A 24,675-nucleotide genomic window follows, 5' to 3' on the forward strand; every position below is an offset into this window, starting at 1 on the left:
TATCATCATATCTTCTGCGTCTCTTAACTTGTGTCTCAGTGGTGATTTTCTCAATTCTGTCATCTACTTTACTAGTTCTCTCTTCTCCTGTATCTAAATTATCATTTAACTCATCTAGCAAGGGTGTATTCTGTTGTTGCCTTTATTTTGATGACAATATTTTTTGTTTTTATAATTACCATCTTTTTCATTTTTTACTTAATTACAGTTCTTGATTTATAAATTCTCTTATTTCCCTTATCTTTTTAAAACTTTAAATATAGTCACTTTAAGTTTCCTTTTGTATTACCTTATAATCTGTAGTTCCTTGAACGTGACCTTCCGGTGCAACCTTAAACTATGTCTCAGGATGTTTGCTTCACTTGTGTGCTTTGAGTTCATTCTATTTGATGGGAATTATCTTCTGCAGGGGTTAAACAATTGTGTTGTGTTGTAAAGGTCACTTCATGATTCTCTGTGATAGAGTTCATGTATTCTGAAGCATATTTTACATTCATCTCTGAATCAAGCTGTGGGTGAATTGCGGTGCATATCCTTGTATTACAAAGGTCTCAGTGTGCCAGGACTGACTCAAAGCCATCACAGTCTGAGCTGAATGCTGAGCTCATTATGGTTTATACAGAGAGCTTTGTTCGAGTTCTGACACTGCATATAGGGTTTATAATCTGATTTCTCAGCCCTTCATCAGCATTCCAAGAGAACATACAGGTTGATTTTCCTCACAGGCCATACAACTTCAACCTAACTCTTAACGTTATTGGTTCCCTCATTATCCTACAACCTGGAATCTGGCCCTGAGTTTAGCATGATGATGATGATATGACAATGACAATGTTGTCTAGAGTGAAAAGAGGATCACCCTCCTCAGCTCAGCTCACTGTACTGTTGCTAAAAGTGTCCAAATTATATGTGAGAGAAATAATAAGTACAGAGACATCACATGACAAAGCAGAATGTGAGAAGAGAAACCCTCAGTAATGTCTAAATAATAAATATCTAAAGAATATACTACATGATTTTGATTTTATACATGAAGTTCTATAATCACAGTTTTTAAACACTAAAGGAAAGAAGCTGGCTGAAACATCAGTTCAGACACAAGGCTATAAATTTACTAGAAAACAAAAATAAAAACAAGTTGCACCTACTAGAAACCAGCAAATCTTTAAAGGTGATCCAGTAACCCTATTTAAACACAGATTAAAAAATTAAGAAAATATTAATTAGTGGTATTAGAATAACAAAGGATTTAGAAATAGTCTTTTTCTTCAAACTGGAATAAAATTTTACATTTTCTTTGGTACAATTATACATAGTAGGAGAGTTATATTGATTGAAATTTGCCTTGTTTTGACTTTGTTTTAGAAATAACACTCAAAACACTAAAACAGTCTCTAAGAAACAGTTCTCTTAACAAATGTTTATTGAGCTTCCCTAAGGTACCCTATATCATACATACCCTGGAGACCTAGGACCCATGACAAAAGATCTGGAAAACCATAAGATCTATTTAGGTAAAGACATATATGTCACCTGAGGGTAATAATACAAGATCACAGAAGGTAAACTCCAATATCAGGTCTACTGACAAACATGTGCCATGAGAATGTCTAAGAAGGAAAAGGAAAGTTCAATAGCTATTTCCTTGAAGGATGAAGACTTTCAAAGAAACCCAACATAGAAAAAAAAAAATCAATCCAAGCTATTATACCCCGACAGCTGCCCCTAACACCCTTGCTCTGCTCAGGTCTCTCAAAGCCCATTTTAAGAAAATAAAACAAACATTTCCTTCCAAAGCGCAAGTTCTTTCAAATATCCTCCCTTCTCAGCACCTGTGATGAGCTAACATTCATCTCAAAGAGCTTCATTCATAAAGCCCATAATTCTGTAGTAAAACATTTTCCCCAGATGCAGCGTGAACAACAAAAAAGCCCCAAACTTTATTCAAAGAGTCATTTTTAAAGTAGTTCCTAGATCATCATCTGTTGTGTGCCCTACATTCACTGAGAATCTGTACTAAGAATGGCGGTACAGAAAGGCAGTACGTTTCCCCGAAATGGTAATGAAGTGCAGCCAAAATAGAGATAATTATTTTAATTAATGGTAATGATTTTAACGGTTGAACATTTTAACTAATTAATCATGATTGATTGCTTGTTACTAATCAAGGAATATGATTCAAAGTTGTAATTGAAAAACCAGGAGCAATAGGTTCCACTGAGAGCATATCACAACCCCACAGAGATCACAGGCATTATTTTTGCCTTGAAAATTACATTCTGGATCATTCTGGTTCTTTTTCTTTCATATATTCCTCAAGATAAACTGGCATAGTATTAGTTGAAATTGGGTAGTTAGGATCCTTGATCAGAGACCAGAACAAAATGTGAAGTGGAAATACATTTGAAGAATTGCAGATGTTATTTTTGCAGCTATAACTTTTAATACATATCATTTTTCTAAATTGTGTACTTGTTCACATTCTAAGTTTAGTTTTCTTCCTCTAAATAAAGACTTTCAGTACAAGAAGCTATTCAGACAGTTTAGACAATGTGAAACTTATCTTAATAAGCATATGGACTGAAATTTGTTTTGCACATAATTTATATGGAGTCCTTTAGACATTGGACTGTCAAGCCTTTAAAAATATGATAAACTAAAACTATCACATAGAAAACTCCCAGGACCAGTGAGATAAGCTTTTCCTTCTAAAGCCCATTCTCCTAATGGGGTTATCTAATGAAGGCAAGTCAGTATCTCAGCATAATAAACTGGGACAGAAGGAATGGCAGAATATTAGGGTATGATCATTCTGGAAAGGGAGAAAAGGTCAATGTAGCTGTAGCACATAGTGTGAAGACAGGATGGTGGCAAGAATGGAGGCTGGAGGGATAGACGGGAGCCAAATTGTAAAGTCTTTTGTTAATGCTAATTAAAGAGTTCTGTGATCAGGCAGGAATCACACGGAATTCATAGAGAGTGAGTAATATATTTTAAGGAAGATCCACACTAGATCACCTGTCAGAAGATTGATCGAAGGAAGAGAGAAATCAGTAAGGAGACTGTTCCTACAGTCCAGATGAGACAGTCTCTGTAAGCCAGAATCAGACAGTGACAGGACTAGTTCTGAAATTGTCTTCCCTGGATTTGGTCAAAAATTAACTGGATCTGTATGCCAATTTTCAGTTAAATGTATGGTGACTATGAAAAGCAGGTTCAAATTTGAGGAAGACTGAGCTGACACTTTGGGACATTATAAAACCAAAGTGCCGAGGACACTCTGGTCACTGCATGCCTTTATTCATTTGTTTCTGCTTACCCCATCCAATAACTGCAGCCTGTTATCCACTGCCAAGGTCTCAGGCCACGTCTCAAATTTGATTCACCCAAAGACACACGCCAGGGACAGTGAGTCTGGGAGGAACTTCTGTGCCATCGATGGGTAGGGGAACAAATGCAGGAAGGAAGTCATCACTGGACTATTTTCCCACATTTCATGGTCCAAACACTGATTTTAATCACTTCATTCACACTGCTTCCACTGATTAAAGAAAGACATTATTTTAATCATTGTCTTTAAGAACATTGTCTTTAAAAATGAACACATTTTGCACAAGGCACTCAGAAAGAATGACTGATTCTCTTCACTTCCTAATAAATTTCAGTGCCCTTAATTACCTGCAATGGAGTCTGTCTCCCATGGCCCAGCCTATCCTTGAAAGTGAGTCTGATTCCAGGTTACTAAACTTGTCCCCATTTTCTCTACCCTGCTGTGCGGCCCAGTTATAATTGCCAGCATGTTGAGGCTCAGAGGACTAGGCTCAAGGTCGCTGTAATTATTCCCATCTAAGGTCAGGATTGGAGCCAGGGTCTTTGAGATCATAGAGCCTGCATTTAGGAGTCAAGTGACTTAAATGGGAAGACACGAGAACTATAGAATGTGGAAACTAGGAAATTCCCCCCAAAGTGTTTCAACACTAGTAGCATTTGCAAACATTTTTCCTTTTCAAAACTTGTGCTGGAAGTACAAGTTTTGAAGCACAGAAAATAGCTTCATTCTTCTCAGATATTATCGAGGTTAAAGTGCACTTTGGTATTTTAGCCAAGAGGTTTTTGGTTTATTTATTTATTTATTTATTTATTTCCAAAACCAAGAGGAAAGTAGATAGTGTTGAAGGAATAATAACATTCAGATCTTTGGGCAAGGGGTGGCGGTTCGTTCTCTCTCTCTCTCTCTCTCTCTCCTCTCTCTCTCTCTCTCTCTCTCTCTCTCTCTCTCTCTCTCTCTCTCTCTCATATTGTTGCAGATTGTCCACTCAGGAATTTACCCTTGGCCATTTTTAATCTCAGGTCATACTTCCTTCTGCCATTTGGCATTCTCCCAGGCACCATCTCTTTCCATCAGTCAGTGGAAACATTCGCCAAGCATAATTAGGAAGGTAAATCTGCTGTAGAAATTGTCATGCTTTCATTTAGATTTAGCCAATGTTAAACAATGGACAGTTAAGTTGGGTTTCCTTTCCTGGAATTTAAAAACAAATAACAAACCAATCATCTAGACACACATCTAAGCTGTGTCTACGTTGAACCACTGCAGCTTGTTTTTCTTACAATATGTTCAGTTAAGTCCTTTCAGGACGAAGACACCAGCTTTGGTGTGAGAAGAAAGAAGGAACACAGATATTAAAAGGAAAAGTAGAAAAGAACAGCAGCAGAGGCCATTGTGCATCACAAAACTTCACGTAATTTACACATTCATCTGTAAAACAAAACTCACTAGTAATATTCGTTTGCAGAATTGTCAGTCTGTTTTGCCAGAATGATCAGCATTAGCAAGCAGTATCCTACTGTTCAGCTGTGGATTTAGGCTGGAGCCATGGAAAAGGATAATATGCTTACGAATAGCACCTCTCCTAGTGTGAAGTGTGCCTCCTGAGCTGGAGAGCTCACCCTCCGAGTTGGCAGGGTATCCCATACAAGGTGAAAAAAAGGCAAGGAGAAATGAATGAATATTTTCTCTTTTACTTAGAACTTGCCAAAACTAGAACCTGGCATTGAATACTCAGAGCTGAAACGTTCCACACACATAGTGCCTTTTGTGTGCTGGATTGAAATTGATATGGCTTAGCAAAATAGAAAAATGAGTGTGGGATGCCCTATCCATATAGGAAAACTTAAGGCCTGACAACATCTCCTTCTCTTCCCCAGCACCAGCTTTTGACTACTCCTAATGAATTCTGCCTTCAAAAGAGATCTGTCTCTGAGAGCCTGATCAACGAGTTCTTTTAAGTTCTTATGATGAAGACTGAGGTTCCCAGACAGAGCAAACAGCAGTAATCTCTTATGTATATATACAGCTAGCTGTAACCACTAACCACAATGAGTTAAGCATCTCACAGCAAATAATCCTGCCAAAATAAAAGCCTTAATTTTCTCGGCCCCAAATGAATTGTAAAAATAATCCATTTACCAATTACAAATGTGCCCAGCGGAAGCTATTATGGTGCAGCAAATGTGCATCTTATATCCAAAGATGATGTTATTGTTATATTTGGTGATAGGATTTTCTCTTTGGATCATCTCTCCGGCAGTGGTAATGAGCTCACACACAGCTATTCACATGCTCTCTTTTCTTGTCATTGGTGACCAAAATCCCCATTTGTTGGACAGTTGGCCAGAATTGGTGCCATCATAGGAAAATAGGTCAATGCTTGTGGATTATAACTACTATCAATGATAATATTTTTTACTATTACCACAATTGGTATATCCCTTACATTGATTTTTTAAAATGCTGTGTATGGAAATGCTTCACTATAAAGCAAGTAAACATGTAAGCAAACATTTACATTATATCATGTATGTACACTAAATTGGTTACTATTATTGTAATAAATTCTTTCTTTAAAAATTTTTTGTAGTTGTTGACAGAAATTCATTTCATTTGTCTATTTTTATATGTGATGCTGAGGATCGAACCCAGTGCCTCACACATGCTAGGCAAGCGCTCTACCACTGAGCCACAACCCCAGCCCTGTAATAAGTTCTTTATATCTGGGTGAGAATTACATTTAATTTAAAAACAACCAATGGATTCTTTTTTGAGAAGTTTATTAATATAAAGAAGTCATGATTTTATTGCTCTAAAGCAAAAAAAACCTAGACAATAAATTATAGGTAATGCTTTATGATGTTCATTTAAGTCATAAGATCTAGATAAAAGAAAATAAAGTTATCATGAACTGCTCAGCATTCATTTTGGTTTCAAGTAGCTTTAGCTTAGATTTTTTTTTTGAGAAACTAATGCAAATAGTGTTTCCAAATTTTAAATATTGTATCACTGTCAGAGTACCTTATCATTCTTAATATTGCTCAAGAGTAAATGCTATTAAAGAGCTTATTCAGCACCTTGCCCTATGTTTTCAGCTAAATTGGCAAATGACAGATGACACAGACGCATCCCTAGTTTGCAAACTTTGGCTAGAGAGTCATCAACTTAAGCAGTGATATTTGACTAAAACAATAGAAAATTTGAAGGCACGGATTAGATGATCTCCTGAGGAGATTGCTTCCAGCTGTGTGACTGTATATTTGGATAATAATCATTAAACAGAGTAATTTTTTAACTTGACATTATTAGGTCTCTCCCGTCTAAATGGCAGCACATGTGTTTCAAAGCAACATGATGAAATAGACAAAAACAAGGAGTCTGCAGTCAGAACACACAGACCAGCCTTTGCCCTGAATTTACAAGTTTAAGTTTCTTTCCCCATGTAATGGGAATAACAGTGACATCTTGCTTAAGTGTCTCACAAGGTAAGTTTTGAATGAGACAGGAATATGGGAGAAATTTGTAAAGGTTAACATTTATTTATCTAGTTTTTTTCCTGTCAATTATACATTAAATAAGATTTTCTGAGACAGATGAAAAGCACTACCTTAATGGATGGCCATGATTTAGAAAATCATCTGTAACACTGAAAGAGTTGGGAGTTTTCAAAGCTAAGTGACCTAAATAAAATATCTGAAATAAAAAAAAAAAAAACTGTCTGTGTAAGAATAGCATCAGACTGGGCCATATGAAAAGACAGGCTTAGTAGGTTCCAAGACAGAACAATAGAAAATATTCAAATTAAACTAGTTTGAAAAAAATAATAAAAGGGAAAAGCATAATAAATATGTAAGACATGCTCAAAAGTTTAATGTAAACTTTAAGATCTTCAGAAACCAAGTGATGGAAAAAAACTACTGAGGGCATCATGAAACTACTGAATTATGTCTGAAACTACCAACTATAGATTTCTTAATTTCAATAATTAATACATCTTATTGTTCAAGAAATTTTTTTCTTTAAAAAGGAATTGAAGTGTCGAAACAAGAGAAGGGAGAGAGAGGAGCAAAAGCAATATTTGAAAAAATTATTGCTGAGAAAATTCTAAAGATATCAAGAAGCTAGATGAATACAAAGGGGATAAATACAAAAGAGACCACTTATAGTTGTGTCCTAGCCAAAGACTGAAAATCAAAGATAATGAGAAAAAAATCTTTAAAACAGGGAAAACTTGGGCTGGGATTGTGGCTCAGTGGTAGAGCATGTGCCTAGCATGGACAGGGCCTGGGTTCAATCCTCAGCACCACACACACACACACACACACACACACAAAATAAAGGCATTGTGTTGTGTCCATCTATACTGTTAGAGTCTGTAAACAAGTCAGGATGGCGCCTGGCAAAATGCCAGAGGGAGTGGTTTGTGAAGTAAGGCCAGCGAGCCATTAAGTGTGGAGATTTCTTATTGGTTGACTGATGTATCTAGTTTATGCTAACTAAGATAAGCTGTGTGGAATGTATAAATACCGATCCTGTCCTACAATAAACGGCTCCTACTCCTGCTGTATCAATGTACACAAGTTGTTCGTCACCCCCTGGTTATTTTGCTGCAGCCGGACTGCGGCACTACACCTAAAAAAATATATATATATATTAAAAAAAGAAACAGGGAAAACTCTTCAAATGATTCTGCACAGGAAAGTTATTAAGTTTTTAAATTGATTTGTGTCAGAAATTATGGAAGCCAGATGACAATGGATAATATCTTTAAAGTGCTTAAAGAAAAAAATCCATCAATCTAAACTTTTATACCAAATAAAAAATATCATTCAGTAAATGAAAGTAAAATAAATATTTTTCAGATAAAAATAAAAACATACCATTAATCATATAAATAAAACAAACATGTACTAAAAAGAGTTCTTTTAGTTAAAAGAAAAATAAACTTGGGTGGAAATTCAGAACTACAGGTATAAATTCAGAAAACTGGAAAGAGTTTTGTGGTATGAATATCGGATACTGAGGCCATCTTGCAACCAGTAGAGAGATAATCAAACTAAAAGATGGAAAAAGTCCTTAAGCATAATAAAACTACTAGATCATCTCACAAATAATTACCCAGTATATATTTACCCAGTATATATTTCTTAAGTTAGATAATAAATATTTTTATTGTTCAAAATATATTTTTTCCTTTCAAAAGTCAGCAATTTTGCTTCTAACACTGTAGTAGGCTGGATGATCCAAGGAATATTTCTACAGTAGAAACAATATATTCTACACAGGACAAACACCCCTGAATTGCTGCTCCTGAATAATGTATGTGAGGTCTTCAAGAATCACACTCTTTTCCCAAAATAATCAATCACCAGCTAGCAGACCAGGGATCTATGGATGAATGGTAATATCACCCCTGTTAGACAGTAAAATGTGGTTCAATGATAAGGTGAAACTACTGAGCTTGGAACAGAAAGAAAGAAAGGCTGAAGAAAAAGTCCTCCATAGAGGAAAACTACTCTCTTCTAATTTAAGTTCACGTGAACTCTCATAGGTTAAAATTAATTAATGAACTCACCAAAAAAAAAAAAAAGAATTTAAGAATACAAATCATCATAAGTAAAAGTCAGAAATAACAAATAGAATTGGCTATCTAATAGAGCATGAAAAAACTACGAACTGGGTGTTCATGCTTAAAGAAATAAAATGCACAGCAATGAAGATGAGTACATAATAAACTATCCAGATGAAAAGGCAGATTTGAAAAACAATGATGTTTTAAAGCTGGGCATGGTGGTGCATACCTGTAATCCCAGCAACTTGGGAGGATGAGGCAGGAGGATGGAAAGTTTGAGGCCAGGGAAGGAAGAAGGAAAAGAAAAACAATGACATTTTAGAGAAAACATTTACCTTTGTTCATTTAAAAGAAAAGCTTAATGGACATCAAGCACAAAAGAATCTGATGGAATTATCCATAAAGTAGCAAGGAAATACATGAGAAAAGAAAATACAAAATATAAAGAAGATAAATGATAGGAAGATAAAATGATGATGCACCGGACCAGAGACACAAGAGGAGAGGTTGTTGGGAGATGGAGAAGAAAAGGCAAGAGTCAAAGAGATAATGACTGATAGCTTCCCCAAACCAACAACAATATGAATTTGTGGATCCAAGAAGCAGACTATATCCAAAGCAACATAAATAAAAAGAGAATCAACATCTAGCACGTAGTAGTGAGAATGAGGAACACTAATCCCATCATGAGGGCTCCTCTAAACCTGACAAACACCCACTTCCTAATACCATCTCATTGGGGGGCTATGATTTCAACATACAACTCTTGCAGGGTCAAAAATTTTCTGTCCAAAACAATAGTTATAAATTCTAAATTATTTAACCAATAAAATTATTGAATTCAAGTTAAATAGATATACTTGGAGATAAACTGAGAGTCTTTCAAGAAACCCACATTTTAAAAAGACTATCTTTTAATTTAGATAATTAATAAGTTATTAATTATCTAAATTATTCTAAAAGGACATTTTGAAATGCAACAAGAATGATAAATAAATTTTCAAACATGCATGAACATTTATCTAAAAGAATAAAGTTGTAAGGCCAAAAATAGAATAAAGCTAAAATTCTAGATAATAATTATATTTGATTGGGAAAGGATAATCAAATTTAGAGTGCTATAAAGCCTTGACAGTCCAAATGTGGTCTATGGACCAGCAGCAGCAACACCATCTGGGCCTTGGTATGAAGTGCAGATTCTCAGGCCATTTTAACAAGATGCCCAGGTAATTACTATGCACAGTAAAGTTGAAGAACTGTTGTAAGGTTTTTGAATTGCTCATGGGCAGGGGAACATTGAAATATCATGCAGATGTATACTGATTTCAGTTTAGACTAAGTTTCCACAACAATCACTGATAAAATAAAGCAGAGGACATACATTAAAACAAACAAACAAACAAACAAAAAACCCTAAAACCAACGTTCTCCCCTCAAAGACTGTGATTTAATTGTTCAATGGTATGGAACTGGGAACAAGATTTCTGAAGGCTTCCCCATATGGAAGTAATGCACAGTCAACATTGAGACCTATTTGTTTTAGTGAGCTTTGCATCACTGAGGTGAAGACACCTGACAAGAACAGCTTTAAGGAAGAAAAGTTTATTTGGTGCTCACAGTTTCAGAGGTCTCAGACCACAGACAATGACACCACTGCTTTGGGCCTGAGATGAGACAGCACATCATGGGGGAAGGGTCCAGCAGAGGAAAGTTGCTAATGCAGGATCGGGAAGCAGAAAGAGAAGGGGGAAAAGGGAAGATGGGGGCAGGGATGAATGACCACCTCCTCCAGTAGGCAGCCTCACCTGCCTACAGTTACTACCCAGCCAGTCCATTCAAACCAGGATGAACGGATGAGGCAACAGCTCTCACAACCTAATCATTTCACCTCTGAATATTCCTGATGTTTTAGTCAGCTTCTTCTCAACTGTGACTAAAGCACCCAACCAGAACAACTATAGGGGAAGATAAGTTTATATGGAGGCTCACAGTTTCAGAAATCTTAGTGCTTAGAAGACTGGTTCCATTCCTGGGGGCTTCAGGTGAGGTAGAACATCATTGCAAAGAGTGTGGCAGAGGAAAGCAGTTCACATGGTGATCAGGAAGTAGAGAGAGACCTGCCAAACACAAATATACACCCCAAAGCTATGCCCCTAATGAACACTTCCTCCAGCCACACTCCACCTGCCTCCAGTGCCCACTCAGTTAATCCCATCAGGGATCCATTCACTGATTAAGTCAAGTCTATAACCAAATCATTTCTCCTCATACACATGTGAGCTTTAGGGGGACCCCTCACATCCAAATGATAACACTTACATGGGAGATCGGGAGGACACCTCATATCCAAACCACAGTACCACTACTCTGAGTAATTCAAAATTCAGCAGTAACAGCATCCCTTGGAAGTTTATTCGAAATGTAGAATCTTCACTCACCCCACTGAATTATAATCCATGTTTTCATAAGATTCTTGAGATACTTCCCATGTACACTGAAGTTTGATAAGCACTTTTGGGGAGAATTTGTCTCTCAAAGAAGATTATATTAATTGGCCAAGGTTTTTGTTTATTTCATTTTCTTTTGTTTTACTGCTATCTCCATCTGAAAGAACAAATTTAATGACTAACTAGCTCTGAATCCTAGGAGTGCAGCAGCTTAAACAATGTCCTTGTGTCCCAATTTACACATATCTTACATACAACTCTCAATTCATAGCAACCTGTGTCAAAAGATTGTTCATGGAAATTTTTTTAAACACCATGTAATTATGAAGTATAATTTACAATAGAAAATAATCTTAATTCAAATTGTAGAGTATTATCTCTGGAAGAGCCCATATATTAGCATTTCATAGCTAAGAAAACTCAAGCCCTCAAAATTCTTTCCCTAATTTTATCCTTCCAAGGTATCTCTTCTGCCATCCCCTCAGCCCCCCCTCTGCCCCTTCGATGTCCCTTTGGTGGGCCATATAGAACCACCACCTACCTGCTTTCCCCAGGTGGGCTATAGTTGACTATGCAAGGTGACATGTCTATAACTCTGCACATATTCTCTTTGCACAGAATATACTTTCCTCTTCCCCAGGTGACAAACTTCAACTCATCTTCAAGATGCTGTGCATTTTCTGTCCCCAGCCTTAAGCAAAGGACATGAATCATCAGCTTCCTCTAAAAACTCATGCTAACTTGTGCCCACTTCCATAGTAGCATTTACCACCCAGTTCTGTAAATGTTTCTTATTTTCCCCCCACTAAACTATACTCAACTATGAGCTCCTTGAAGAAAGAGATTACATTTAATTCATCAGTGTAATACCCATGACCAATACAACATGGCATATAGTCAGAGTTCAATGAGTAGGCAATGAAATCAAATGGATGCTTCCCCATGTTCACAAGGTCTTGGTCATAGTAGAAACTGGAACCTAGATTTTCCAATTTCCACCCAGGCCAATGCTCTTTCTACAATATCTTACAACATGTCTAGCACAGACAGCTGTCTTGGGACATTCAGAGAATCAGAATGAAAAAGAGAATTCCATCTTCTAAGTGACATAGGCTATCAGGGAAACAGCCATGCCACTTTAAAATGCATCTCGTTCATCAGAGCCTTCCTCAAAGACTGTGACACTGTGCCCTTGATAAGATTGGGCAACAAAAATCCAGAAACAGCATCAAGGATAGAACAAAAGCAGAAAATTGGTGCTTAGAATCCCCATTGAGACCTAAAATTCTTTGGGGGAAAGGTAGCAGTCAGTTCCAGAGAGTCACTGAGGTGAGCAAAGTGTGAATCTTCTTTCTTAGTTAGAATTCTTAAAATGCTTGCATTAATTAAACTGCCTGAATGTTCTTCAAGTAAAATGTTCAATTATAATTGGGATAATTCTCAGTAGTCCCTGAGAATAGGACCAGGGAGAGAGAGAGACTCAAAAGGAATGTATGTAGGTGATAAGGAGAAAATTCAGGGGCAGGGATAAGGATTCTGAATATAAAGGTGATTAAAGATTTTAAAAGTAGGGCTGGGGATGTGGCTGAAGCGGTAGCGCGCTCGCCTGGCATGCGTGCGGCCCGGGTTCGATCCTCAGCACCACATAAAAACAAAGATGTCCTGTCTGCAGAAAAATAAATAAATAAAAAGATTTTAAAAGTAAATTGATGATAGAACTTATTTAATATATGTATATTAACAATTGATTCCTATTCCCTCTCCTATTTAAAAAAAATCAACTATGCAGGTCCTTATCTTCTTATTTTATTTGTGTTGCTCTGCAAAGAATGGTAAAGACAGTGCATACCAAGAAGCAAGATAATTGCATAGCCTAAAATATTCCTAAACTATTCATTTTCTATTGCTGTCATAACAGATGAGGACAAATTTAACTGCTTAAGACAACACAAATTCACTATCTTAGAGTTCTACATGTCAGAAGTTCTACAGGTCACACCTGAATCTCTCCTGCCTATCCTTCCATTGCATTTTTCTTCCTTCCACCTCCTTCTTCTACTGTTAAGGACCCTCATGATTTTATTTAGTCCAGATCATCCAGAATAATCTCCTTATCCTAAGGTCCACAACCTATTCTCCATCTCACAGTTCTTTTGGCATGTAAGGTATGATATTCACAGGTTCCAGGGATTAGAGTTTCCACATCTTTGAAGGTCATTATTCTGCTGACCACCTTTCTTTACCAAAACCTTTCTTCACCAAACAGGCGATGTGTGCATCTAAGAAGGCACAAGTCCTGCCTATGAGAAAGATATCAGCTATAAAACAAAGCTTCAGACAAGATCAGGAGTGGACCTAACAGTACCTATGTATATACACCACTGAACTGTCTCAGACATTCACTCACATGTTCATAAACAAAGGTACTCACGGGTATTCACCCACAGGTTCATAAACACCTACTAAGGACCAAAATTATTACTGTGAGTACTAAAATGAAAAAACGGCCATGTTATGGTCCCTGCCTCCAAGAAGGTCACAATGAAATGGCAGGCAGGTTAGTCAACCAACTACAACATGGTAGGTATGCATGAGGGCAGAGGAGATGGGAAGATGGGGATGGGAATCAGAGAAAACTTCCAGAAGGAAGTAGAGCCTGAACAATGGAGAATGATACACACAAAAGCTGTGAGTGGTCACGTGTGATGAGATCCAGAACACATCTGGGAAATGGACAGAAGAGGAAAGCAGGAGACAGGTCCCCAGAGGTGGTGTACCTCATCATGGTAAGGAATCTAGGTGGTATCTCAAATGCAAGAAGAATCCACCAAAGGATTTTAAGCAGAGACATAATCCGATTTTCGTCTTTAAAAGATCACTTATGAAACAGAGATGTAAAACAGAAGGCTTGAAAACTCCAACCTATTCACTCAGGATTGAAAGAAATCTATGCAGCCATGCATAAATTAAGACAGAGGACCTGGTATTAAGAGCTATAAATGAAACTTCCTCTTTCAGTTACCATTTGTGATTTCTTTGTGGGAATCGTGTAAGGACAATCTGAAGCACTTTTTTATTTTCTCAAATAAGCTGCTTATAGGAATGTTCCAGGGAGATCTGGAAATTGGCATGGCAGATGTCAAATTACTCCACTAGCCAAAAACGGGACCCCCTTCCCCACATAACCATCTTTGCTTTCTTCAATCCAGCACCTTCTCCCCCCCCAGGACCACTCAACTTCCTCCGTAGACAGACTCCTGGGAAATTATATCACATTTTAAATACAGCCAAAGAGATTTCTATTTAAAGAAGTTCTATATTTTCATAACATGTTGTCTGAATATAAAAGTAATATATTTCTAAGTCAAATTTTGGAAAAATATAAAAAAGTTCTGATAAAATTCTTTAATCTTTTCTTATAAGAAGGAACACTTCTAAAAGTACAATTCTAGTATAATTTTTATTTTTTTTCAGTTACACTTTAATTAAAAATACGATTATATTCTAATGCTTTCTTGTTATTTTGGCTTCCTTACTTGATGTATTTGGAGAATTTATTTTTTTCCACAAATATTAACCCATTATATTAGTAGATATGTAGAAGTCTACTGTACAAAAGTACCATAATTCACTTAGCTATAACTGATTAAGCTCCTAATATTCTTTTTTCTTTTTCTTTCTTTTTAATATTATAGTTAGTACTATAGTCAATGTATTTTAAACATCTTTGGTTTTCTAAGGATATATAAAATCCTTTGTGGAGATATATATTGTTGTTTATTTTGAAGGTATCCAGAATTTATTTTTATTTAAAAAAAAATACTAAAGTATGCCTGTGGTTGTTCGATATTCTTCTCTGAAGAAAACAAAGGCAAAGTAATGTGAATATATTGCTTTATGGTTCTTTCTGGTGAAAAAAAAAAAAAAAAACAGCCAGGATGCAGACAATGGTAGAAATCTGCAGGGGAGAATATTTTAGAACCAGACCCGCACAGCCAGACAAGGGATATGGTACTCATGAAGCACCTACCACGAAGCAGCCACTATGCTGAGCCCTGGGGATGTAGTCTTAGCAAGGGAGGAACAGCCTCACCCTCCTGGAGCTCAATCTCATCAAGTAGATGTCCTTACACAAATGACATAGGAGAAATGATGCTGGGAAGGATACAAAAACCGAGCCTGGGGGCAACTGATTTTTAAGACTTGTTGTCTATTAATTCCTCATCCTAATTCCTTAGTCTAAGATATTCCCACACTTAGACTAGTTTCTTTCATTAGGTCCTAGACCCTTATGTATCACAGAACATTTTGCCTTTGTTGGGACTGTAATATCTTGGCTTGAATTTTGAAAAATGGCTCCTTTCTCTGCTCGAAGGTCATTCAGCACATATTAGCTATACCCTGGTGACTTTTTCAAATCTCAGTTTTTAGGATCACTACTTGAGGAACACAGATGTCAATCCCCCACCTGGCTTCTTCCAGGCAACCTTGACCATATTTGTCTTTTTAAAGGTTCCCAGATTCATGTTTCTTTATATAAAACATCGCACGAATTAACTGTATATTCTGCTTATCTTTTAAAGCTTAAATGCAATCTTTTCCTTCCCTATTTGCACAAACCTAGGCACTTTTTAATCCAAAAGACTCCATCTGAAAAGATTTGTGGATCAGAGGGGAAGGATAAATGGTGAGGGGGGAGGGTGTAAACTTTTTCTGAAGAATGTGATAAACTCTTTCACTATTTAATAGATAAGAATGAATACTGCTGTTTAACTAGATCCAGTCTCTGAAATATCTAATTAAAACTGATGTGCTTATTTAGTTTCCAATTCATCACAGGTGGGCCCACATTAATGTGAAAATGAGAGTAAATTACCAGCATTTGGCAATCTCACTGAATGTCATTCACATTATTAGCTCAAACCTCAAAATGCATTTTAAAATGTGGTTCATAGGTAGGGCACACAAACAAAACTCTTCGCTGGTGGGCTTATGGAATTCCACATTTTATGCAGGGTGTTCTCAATGACATAAGTGCCCCTAACTTACAACATCTTATCTGTGATGCAACAGAAGGTGCGCGCCAGGGAAGGGTGCATTCGGGGCTCTGTCTTCCAAGGCATTAATGTCTCTTAGGAATGGCTGTTTAGTTTGGCCCAACTCTTTCCTAGCTTGTCAACCAGAACTTCATTAAAAATTCAGTTCATTTAACTTTAGAGGAAGATTCTTTTCCTGTAGTCTTCGAGCAGGACTTGGAAAGGACAGCAACTTTGATTCCATCCCAGGGGAAACCCATTTCCCTACATTAAGTGGGCCCTGGGACTTCATCCTTTCCCTATTCTACAAAATGAAGTCATTGCCCATCTCCTTTATCTTTGAAAGGCCTTTGCAATTATATTCAGAAATGTATTCTGGAATGCATAACTTAGAACCTTCCAGGTTGATAGAACAGCATCCAGCTTTGCTCAGTACACACAGTATACATTGTAGCTCATCAGCACCTCAAAACCACTCTCCCCCTAGCTTTTTCTAAAGCTTCCAAAGCTACATGGAGGATAATTTTTTTTTTTCACTTTTGGAACACCTACTCTTGCAGGCTAACTTACAAAAAGAATAAATTATTGCAAAGCACAGAGAGGAGGCCAGAAAACTGAAGGTTTGAACCTTTCAGATTGAAACATCATCTTGTCAAGGAATATGAATGACCCCCAAAAGAGATGATTTGGTACTCAATCTCTCTAGGAGTCAGGAAATCAGATTAAAGCAACAACAAGGTAAGCATGTGTACACCCTCCAACTTAATCAATGTTTACAAAAATAATAACATGCTTAGCTGGTGCAGAAGTGAACATACCCCTTCTTATACGTCAGTGGTAGGGGTGTGAATTGTTATGAACTTCTCATGAAAATAAACTGGCAAATTTAGTGGTATACTTTACCACAATTGATTTTTTAAAAATCTAACAGTAGCCATTTAGAAACAAAATATCCAAACACTTTGGCCCATCCCAAACTTTAAGACTCTAACCAATAAAAATCAATATACTAGTATATAAGGATAAGTGTGAAAAAAAATAATTGCAGCACTGTTTGTGACTGAGTGAGAAGAAGGAAAGCTGGATTCATTGAAGCACATTAATGTATTATGCAACTTCTTATGAAAAAAAAAGAATCTAGAGAAATATCAATGTTCCCTAGTTAAGTGAGAAAAGCAAGTTGGTGGAGAGTGGTGGTTCAGAGCATGAATGGCTTGGTAATCTATATTCTGAGCAGCTTGACCTTAGACAAAGTACTTAATCTCTCCAAGGCTCAGTCTCCTCATCTATAAAATGGATATTTTTTAAAAAATGGAACTAATACCTTCCAATTCACAGAATATGAGTTAACTAAATAAGCATGTCAAAAATGCATCAAGAGCCATAATGTAATCATTCAATTAACGCCAGTTCTCTCCAATTCTCTTCTTCCTATGTCTCTAAGTGAATCATTTTTAAAGCGCTTCTTAACAGTCCTACCAAGTAAAAAGGCTGGGAGCTTGACTCAATAGAATGGGGCACAGTTTTAAAGCTAGAAAGTTGTGTGTTCTGCTCCTGCTCAGCTACTTCAGGACTGTGACTGTGTGTAAATACGTGTTAATAAGAAACCTCATTCCCTTACCTCACAGGGATTTTTGTGAGGATTAAATCAAATGCATGCATGTGTACAGGGTTGTGCGTGCACGTGCATGTGCACACGCACACACACACACACACACACACATACATCTTGCTTCAAAGGTGAATTTCAAATTTTTAATACCTGATGTTGCATAGGTTCCAAACAATTGCAATGAACTCTGGCTCTTGGTACATGATAGACACTCAATAGATGTGTTTTAATTCATTTCCTTTTTTCATCTCATGAATTATTAGTTTGGAGTATTTAGTATAATCTCAATACTACACTTTCTTTGATGGGAAAGGATAATTCTGCTACCTCGGGTCACTAAAAGGCAATGAATTTTTATGCAAAGGCAGTAGAACCAATTTTCACTCCTTTACAATCATTACTAAGGTCACTGCCACATACCCACCAGTAAACAGAAAATGCAAAACAAAATAAAACCCTCACTTTCTTACCAGAAGTGGTGTTTTAGCTGTATGGTTCCTGTAAGAAAGTACCACAGAAGCAGCAAAGAGAAATCCAGAAAAAGAGGCACCGGTGTCAATTCTAGAGTCTCTGGGTGAGCAGGGTCACACTAGGCTCCACACTGCCCTCTGCAGTAGAGATGAGGGGCTGCAGGCAAAGAAAGGAAGCAGCAGGTGTCAGACCTAACACTTTGGGGTCTCCAAACTGCTTCTCTTCCCTGAGCCACTGTTTTTTCATCAGTAAAAGCCCTAGGGACCACGCCATCCATAAGGACACTTCTCTTCAAATATCAGACTTCTCTGAGCTCCACTCAAATATATCTCTGGGGTCATTTGAGAGTAAGTTGTAAAGGGTGAGGACTAGTGACAATGAACTCAGCTTGAGCTTGTAGGGAAAGTTTGGAATCTGACAAACATGGATTTGAACCTTTTCTGCACTGTTTCATAATCATTTTTTTTTCCCAAGAAATTGAAAGTACTTTAGCCAGGAGGGAATGTTTACAACCCTCATTAGCATAATAAAGGTCCTTGACCCTTAAGAATCAATACTGGGGGAACTTGTGGTAGTTTAGTATATAGTAGGAATTAAGTTTAGTAATAGGGAAAGAACACCACTCTGCTCCAAATATATATATATGGCATCACTAAATTGGGAATCATTTTTCTCATGTATTTTCTGAGAAAATCTAGGGCCAATACAATGAACCCAAGCTCCCCTTGTCATTTTATCTATTCATCCTTAGCATGAATGTGGCATCTCATGGTCACAAGACACCTTCTAGAATTCCAACCATCACACTTATATTTTGCTGGAAAGAAAAAAAAAAAAAGCAAAGGATGCAGGGAAACCAATTTATCTTGTTTGCCTAGGATGACCTGAATTTTTAAGATGGAAAAGTCCTGCTTCTAGAGGCTCCCACAAACCATGTTAGCTAATCATTCTAAACGGAAGGCAAAAATCAAAAAACAAACTCCAAATGGCTCTGTCCCACTATTTTAAGGAGTTCATCCAGCAGTCCTACCCAAACAGCTGCTTGTATCTCACTGGGCAGAACTTAGTCACATGGTTCCCATTTGCAAAGGAGGCTGGGAAATGCACATCATCACCTCAATAGACTGAGTCCTGCTTGGAAAAGAGGGAGATTAAAGAAGACCGTCCCTTTTGCACTCACTGGAATCACACAGCCTGTGGAAATGGGCATTATTCCTTAACCCTGAAAACTCTACTCTGAGCCTCTGAGCATTCTTAGAGTTCTAAGTATCTGCCACCCACAGAGGGGATAATGACTGGAGAATTTAGCAAATCATTCCCCCTGCATAGTTAGAGGAGCTGGGTCAGCTATTGCAGTAACTCCCTGGGAGCCTAGATTCCAGGGTCCCACGTAAAATGGCCCAGGAGGGCAAGCACTGAGGACGGATTTCTAAAGCCAGCCCTCCAGTGAGCATGCATCTCTGTCCTGCATCTGAGCTCCAGCAAGCAGGAGAAGGAAGAAAGATGCTCACTACTACCAACATTGACAGGGCTCTGATTAGGGATTAAACTTTCTCCAATCCTGCCTCCACCCAACCACAGAGCGTCATTGTGAAGAATCATTTGCAATAAATGAAGGGAGAGGAGCTATAAGGGCAAGAAATTGGTAGAAAATAATAGGAAAGAAGTGCTATCATTTGATGAGGGTAATAACCTTTCTAAACTAGTGTCCTACTGCATTAGATTTTCCATGAAATTATTTAAAACAGCAGGGAATCAAACATCGCCACATTATTAACCTCTAGTGTGTGCTTACCAATGAAAATCCAAAGGATATTTATGTGTCTCGTGCAGAGGTTGAACCTTAATGTCCCAGACTGAGGCAATGAAGCTATGGAATCCTGCCTGCATTGTCTTTTTGTCGATAAAGGGGACCCACAGCTGTGTCACTTGCCTGGTGAACATGCAAAGTCATTCTTCATCCTAGCGCCCTGAGCAGAATGTCACCACTTTCTAGCGTTTGGCGGCTCGATGCTTAAAAGGACAGGGCATCTCTACAGCTAGTCCTTGCTTTTTAAGGACTCTTGGTTACAATAAACACCAAAAAGTTGATACACAAAGCAGTGTATTTTTTTTTAAGATTCTTTCCTAATAGAAAACACCATAATATGAAGAAGGCTCCAGCACCCTCATCCTGACATTGTTATAACAAACAGCACCGCCACACACACTCAGAGAACAGTCGACTGCCGCTCGTCACGTTGCCTGGGAGTAAATCTGTCACAACCTGAGTTGCTGTAGAAGCACAAGGGTCAAACATGCTGAGTTATAGCTGGATGTTAGCATTAATTATAATAATTACATCGTAACCATCATTTCGTCATAAAAACTAGTTTCGCTGTGACATTTTGTTCATTGTACCAGGACCTGCAAAATCCCCAAATTGCAATAGGAGTTTAAAAATAATGTCTGATCAAGGTTACCAAATGTAAGTTTTTACAGATTTATGGGCTTTTTTAGACAGCATTCAAATAAATGATAATTAATATACAGGAAAGCTTGCTAAAACTGATTGGATTCCATACTCCCTATAAGTTAAAAGGATTTACTTTTTTACATTTTTTGAAGAGCGAGGCATGTATAAATTATAGGTAGTTGTGAATTCCAAGCTATAAATATACTGGAGGACCCTGGTGGTATCATACTGAACAGCTGTTTACAGAGAATATGCCTCTTCAGTACCCCGAGGAAGGCACAGAATATTGAAATGTTGGCTAACTGTTCAAATCACTCAAAGAATGAATACTTCTGGAAAGAAAAGGGAATTATGAATGATGTCCCTGGGTTGTAGCTTGGTTTGAGTAAGCTCTGTCAAAAGCCATTTCCAGTCTTCTTCTTCCCTTTCTCACTTTCTTTCCCTTCCCCCCTTTCTTTCCCTTCCCTTTCCTCCCCTTTATTTCTGGATCAGTTTAGTTCAAAATCTGTTAGCTAGAGTTGAGTGAGGAGGTGCCACAGCTGGGGGAAGGACGAAGCAAACAGCTGTGGCCAAGTGCTGGTGCAGAGGTCAAGCAAGGTGCAGAGGGTATCCATGGAGACAGTGGCAGCCTGGTGCAGAACATTAGACCCCACGTGGGGTGAAAGGAAGGTAGGGCCATGAAGGAGAGGTGCCCTAGCCAGTGAGGAGTTGTAGAGGGTATCCTGTGAGTGCTGGAGCTCAGGTGTGGGGGAGGGTGACCTTGCAGACAAGGCAGTGGGTAGCAACCAGTCTGCAAAGTCCAAGCCTGAGAAGATGGGGAGAGCATGTACATTATAGGTCAGTGGTGCAACATGGGGTGCTGAGCCCCAGCAGGGGAAAGAGTGTCCTTGCAGAGAAGGCCCAGCACCAGTGACAATAGGAGGGTGTCTGTGTATGACGGTGGCTTGGTGCCAGGGGTTGGAGCCTGAGAGGTTTGGTGAGGCATCCATTCAGGGAGTGGAAAGCAGTAGTGGCCTGGCATGGGGTGTGAGAGCCCAAAAGGATGAAATGGGAATCTAGGAGAGGACACCTGAGTACATGCCTCTGAGCCCAAGCAACCACACTAGATGTCCCAGAATGAGGTGCCAAGCCTCAAGCAGAGTAAGGTGGACAGTGAGATAGGAAAGCCACCCAGTTTTCAGGGTGTCAGATCCTAAGTGGGGTGAGGAGGACCTTCCTGCAAGGCTTAGAGCAGCCTGGCATAAGGACAGGGGCATAAGCAGGAGGCAGACATCCCTGTCACAGGGCAGCCCAACATGGGGTCAGATCCTGAGCAGAGGTGAGAAAGTGTTGAGATGGGAGGCAGGCAGCAGAGCTGGAGTGTCAGGGCTAAGCAGAGGTTAAGCATTCAGACAAAAGTGTGGGTGGTCATATGCAGCAGATCATAGCCCTCATGTGAAAAGAGTATTCAACATGAAGGTTGTGCCAGCTCAAGGTGTCTGAGCCTAAGTAAGGGCAAGAGATTAGATCTACAGAGGGATGGCCTTGTGCAGCCTGTCAGAGCCAGAGAAGGTGAGGAGCAGGATCCATGGAATGTTGGAGCCCTACAGGATGAAGTGAATGTGCTTAGAGAAAGGTGACCTCCTGTTGGGCTCTGAGGCTGGGCTGGGAAATAGGGTGTCCATGCATAAAGTGCAGTTGTCAAAAATGGGCCAAAGTATCCATGTGGGATTGGGAGGGGAGGTCACATTAGTGGTAATAGGAATTTGGTTGTTATAGACAGAAGAATTGATCAAATGAGTGCATATGTTAAGGGTAATGGGAGTCAGGTTTCTCACTATCAAAGAAGAGAATTTCAAATATGGAGAGGGAAAAATAATGAACTTGATATAGTTTTAGATCAGAATTTAAAACATTGGTATGAACTCTTGGTTTTAAATGTATTTAGATAGATGTAGAAGCCCATACTGATGCAAATGTCGGTTGGGGGAGGAGGGTGTATGTATACTGACATATAGTACCTAACTCAATCTGATGGAAGTCCCGAGAATAGTACCACTCAACACCAATGAGCACACCTAGCACCCTGATCCTGGTTTCCAAAGATGACTTTAGAGGAACCAGGGTTCCTTGCAGAAATAGCTGATATCTGACAAAGATATTATAGAATGAGTGGAAACATCTTTAAGTGTCAGAAAGAAAGTGCTTAAAAAAATGTTGGGGATATGTCAAAAAGGTACATTTCTAGTTTGATAGGATCCATGCTGACCAAATCTGAGCATTAAAATAAATAAAAATAGTAATAAAATGTGTAACTCATACAATATGCAAGAATCTATGAGTCCATTTATCTATAAATAAAAAATAAGCAAATGTGTAAGTAAATAGCTAAACATGCAAATAAAGGAACAAGAATTTGATGAAGATTACAATATTTACACAGTCTCAAATACAATCCCACAAAAACACTTCATGCATACGATGGGGAGAGGGGAGTAACTTTGCTGTGGAGACTCCTGGAAGACACCACTTAATCAACTGATCAAAATGAACATCATCAGCAAAGGGATAAATCAAAATTATGTGCCACCTGGTAGAGTGTGATGAGAAATAACGCAGCATTACTTTTGGGATATTTCTGCCAAAGATGCCTGAATCTAATCATAAGGATACATCAGACAAACCCCAATTGAAGAACATTTAATGAAATAAATGGCCCAGAATCCTCAAAAGTAAAATGGCCTTGGAAGTCAGGCAAGAACAGGGAAACCATTCCAGATGGAAAGAGTCTCAAGAAGATCACTCAAAGTAACACAGGATTCTAGACTAGATCCTTCAGCCTGTAAAGGAGATTATTGAACCAACTCTTTGAAATGCATGGAATCACAGAATTAAATGGCAATAACATCATTCTTATTTTCTTAATTCTAATTTTCCTGATTTAGTCACAGAATGTCCTGGTTTATAGGAAATACACTGAAGTGTTCAGGATGTTGGGCCATCAACTCAGAACTCACCATCTCAGAGTTCCGGCAAAACCAAAAACTTTGTACTGAATTTTTGTTTTTGTTTTTTTTAAAAAGAGATTATTGTAAATACATTTTAAAGTGAAAAGGACTTAGTTCCTGTCTTACTTTTTGTGTTCATGAAAAAGAATAAATGATCTGTTAACTAAAATCAGTAGAATAGAGAATTAGACTTCACTGGGAAATTTAAAAAACAAAACATTGCAATTGAATATAATTACTTTAAGAATTTAAGACTTCAGGATAGGATGGACTATGTTCTAGGGCATGAAAGAAGTTTCCACATGCATCACAGAACTAAAATTGGTAATATTCAAAGAATTACAGAATATGGGGAAGAGGCTGAAGGATTGCCCACAATCCTTTAGGACTTATCATAGGTCCATTATAAAGAAAGATGCTAATCACCTCTTTTCTGAAGATAATAAGGTATCTTTGTTTTTAGTAGAATAGTTCACAAATCCTTTAAAATATACCTTAGTTAAAAATCTATCCAATACAACAAAGCTGATTATTATGCAACAGTTGTGATGTGAAGTGTTTAATACTCACAAAAACCCTTAGAAATAAATATTATTATTCCCTATGCCCACTTTTTAAATGGAAAAAAAGGACTTAAAAAAATTAAGTAATATGATCAAAATGACATCACATAACTGGAAAACCAGGGATTCAAACCCAGGACTACCTCACTCCAAACCTGGGCCTCATAACTCCTATAATGAGCACTACTGTTAAGTATAATC

Source organism: Urocitellus parryii, chromosome 7 (assembly GCF_045843805.1).
Source record: "Urocitellus parryii isolate mUroPar1 chromosome 7, mUroPar1.hap1, whole genome shotgun sequence".
NCBI classification, from domain to species: Eukaryota; Metazoa; Chordata; class Mammalia; order Rodentia; family Sciuridae; genus Urocitellus; species Urocitellus parryii.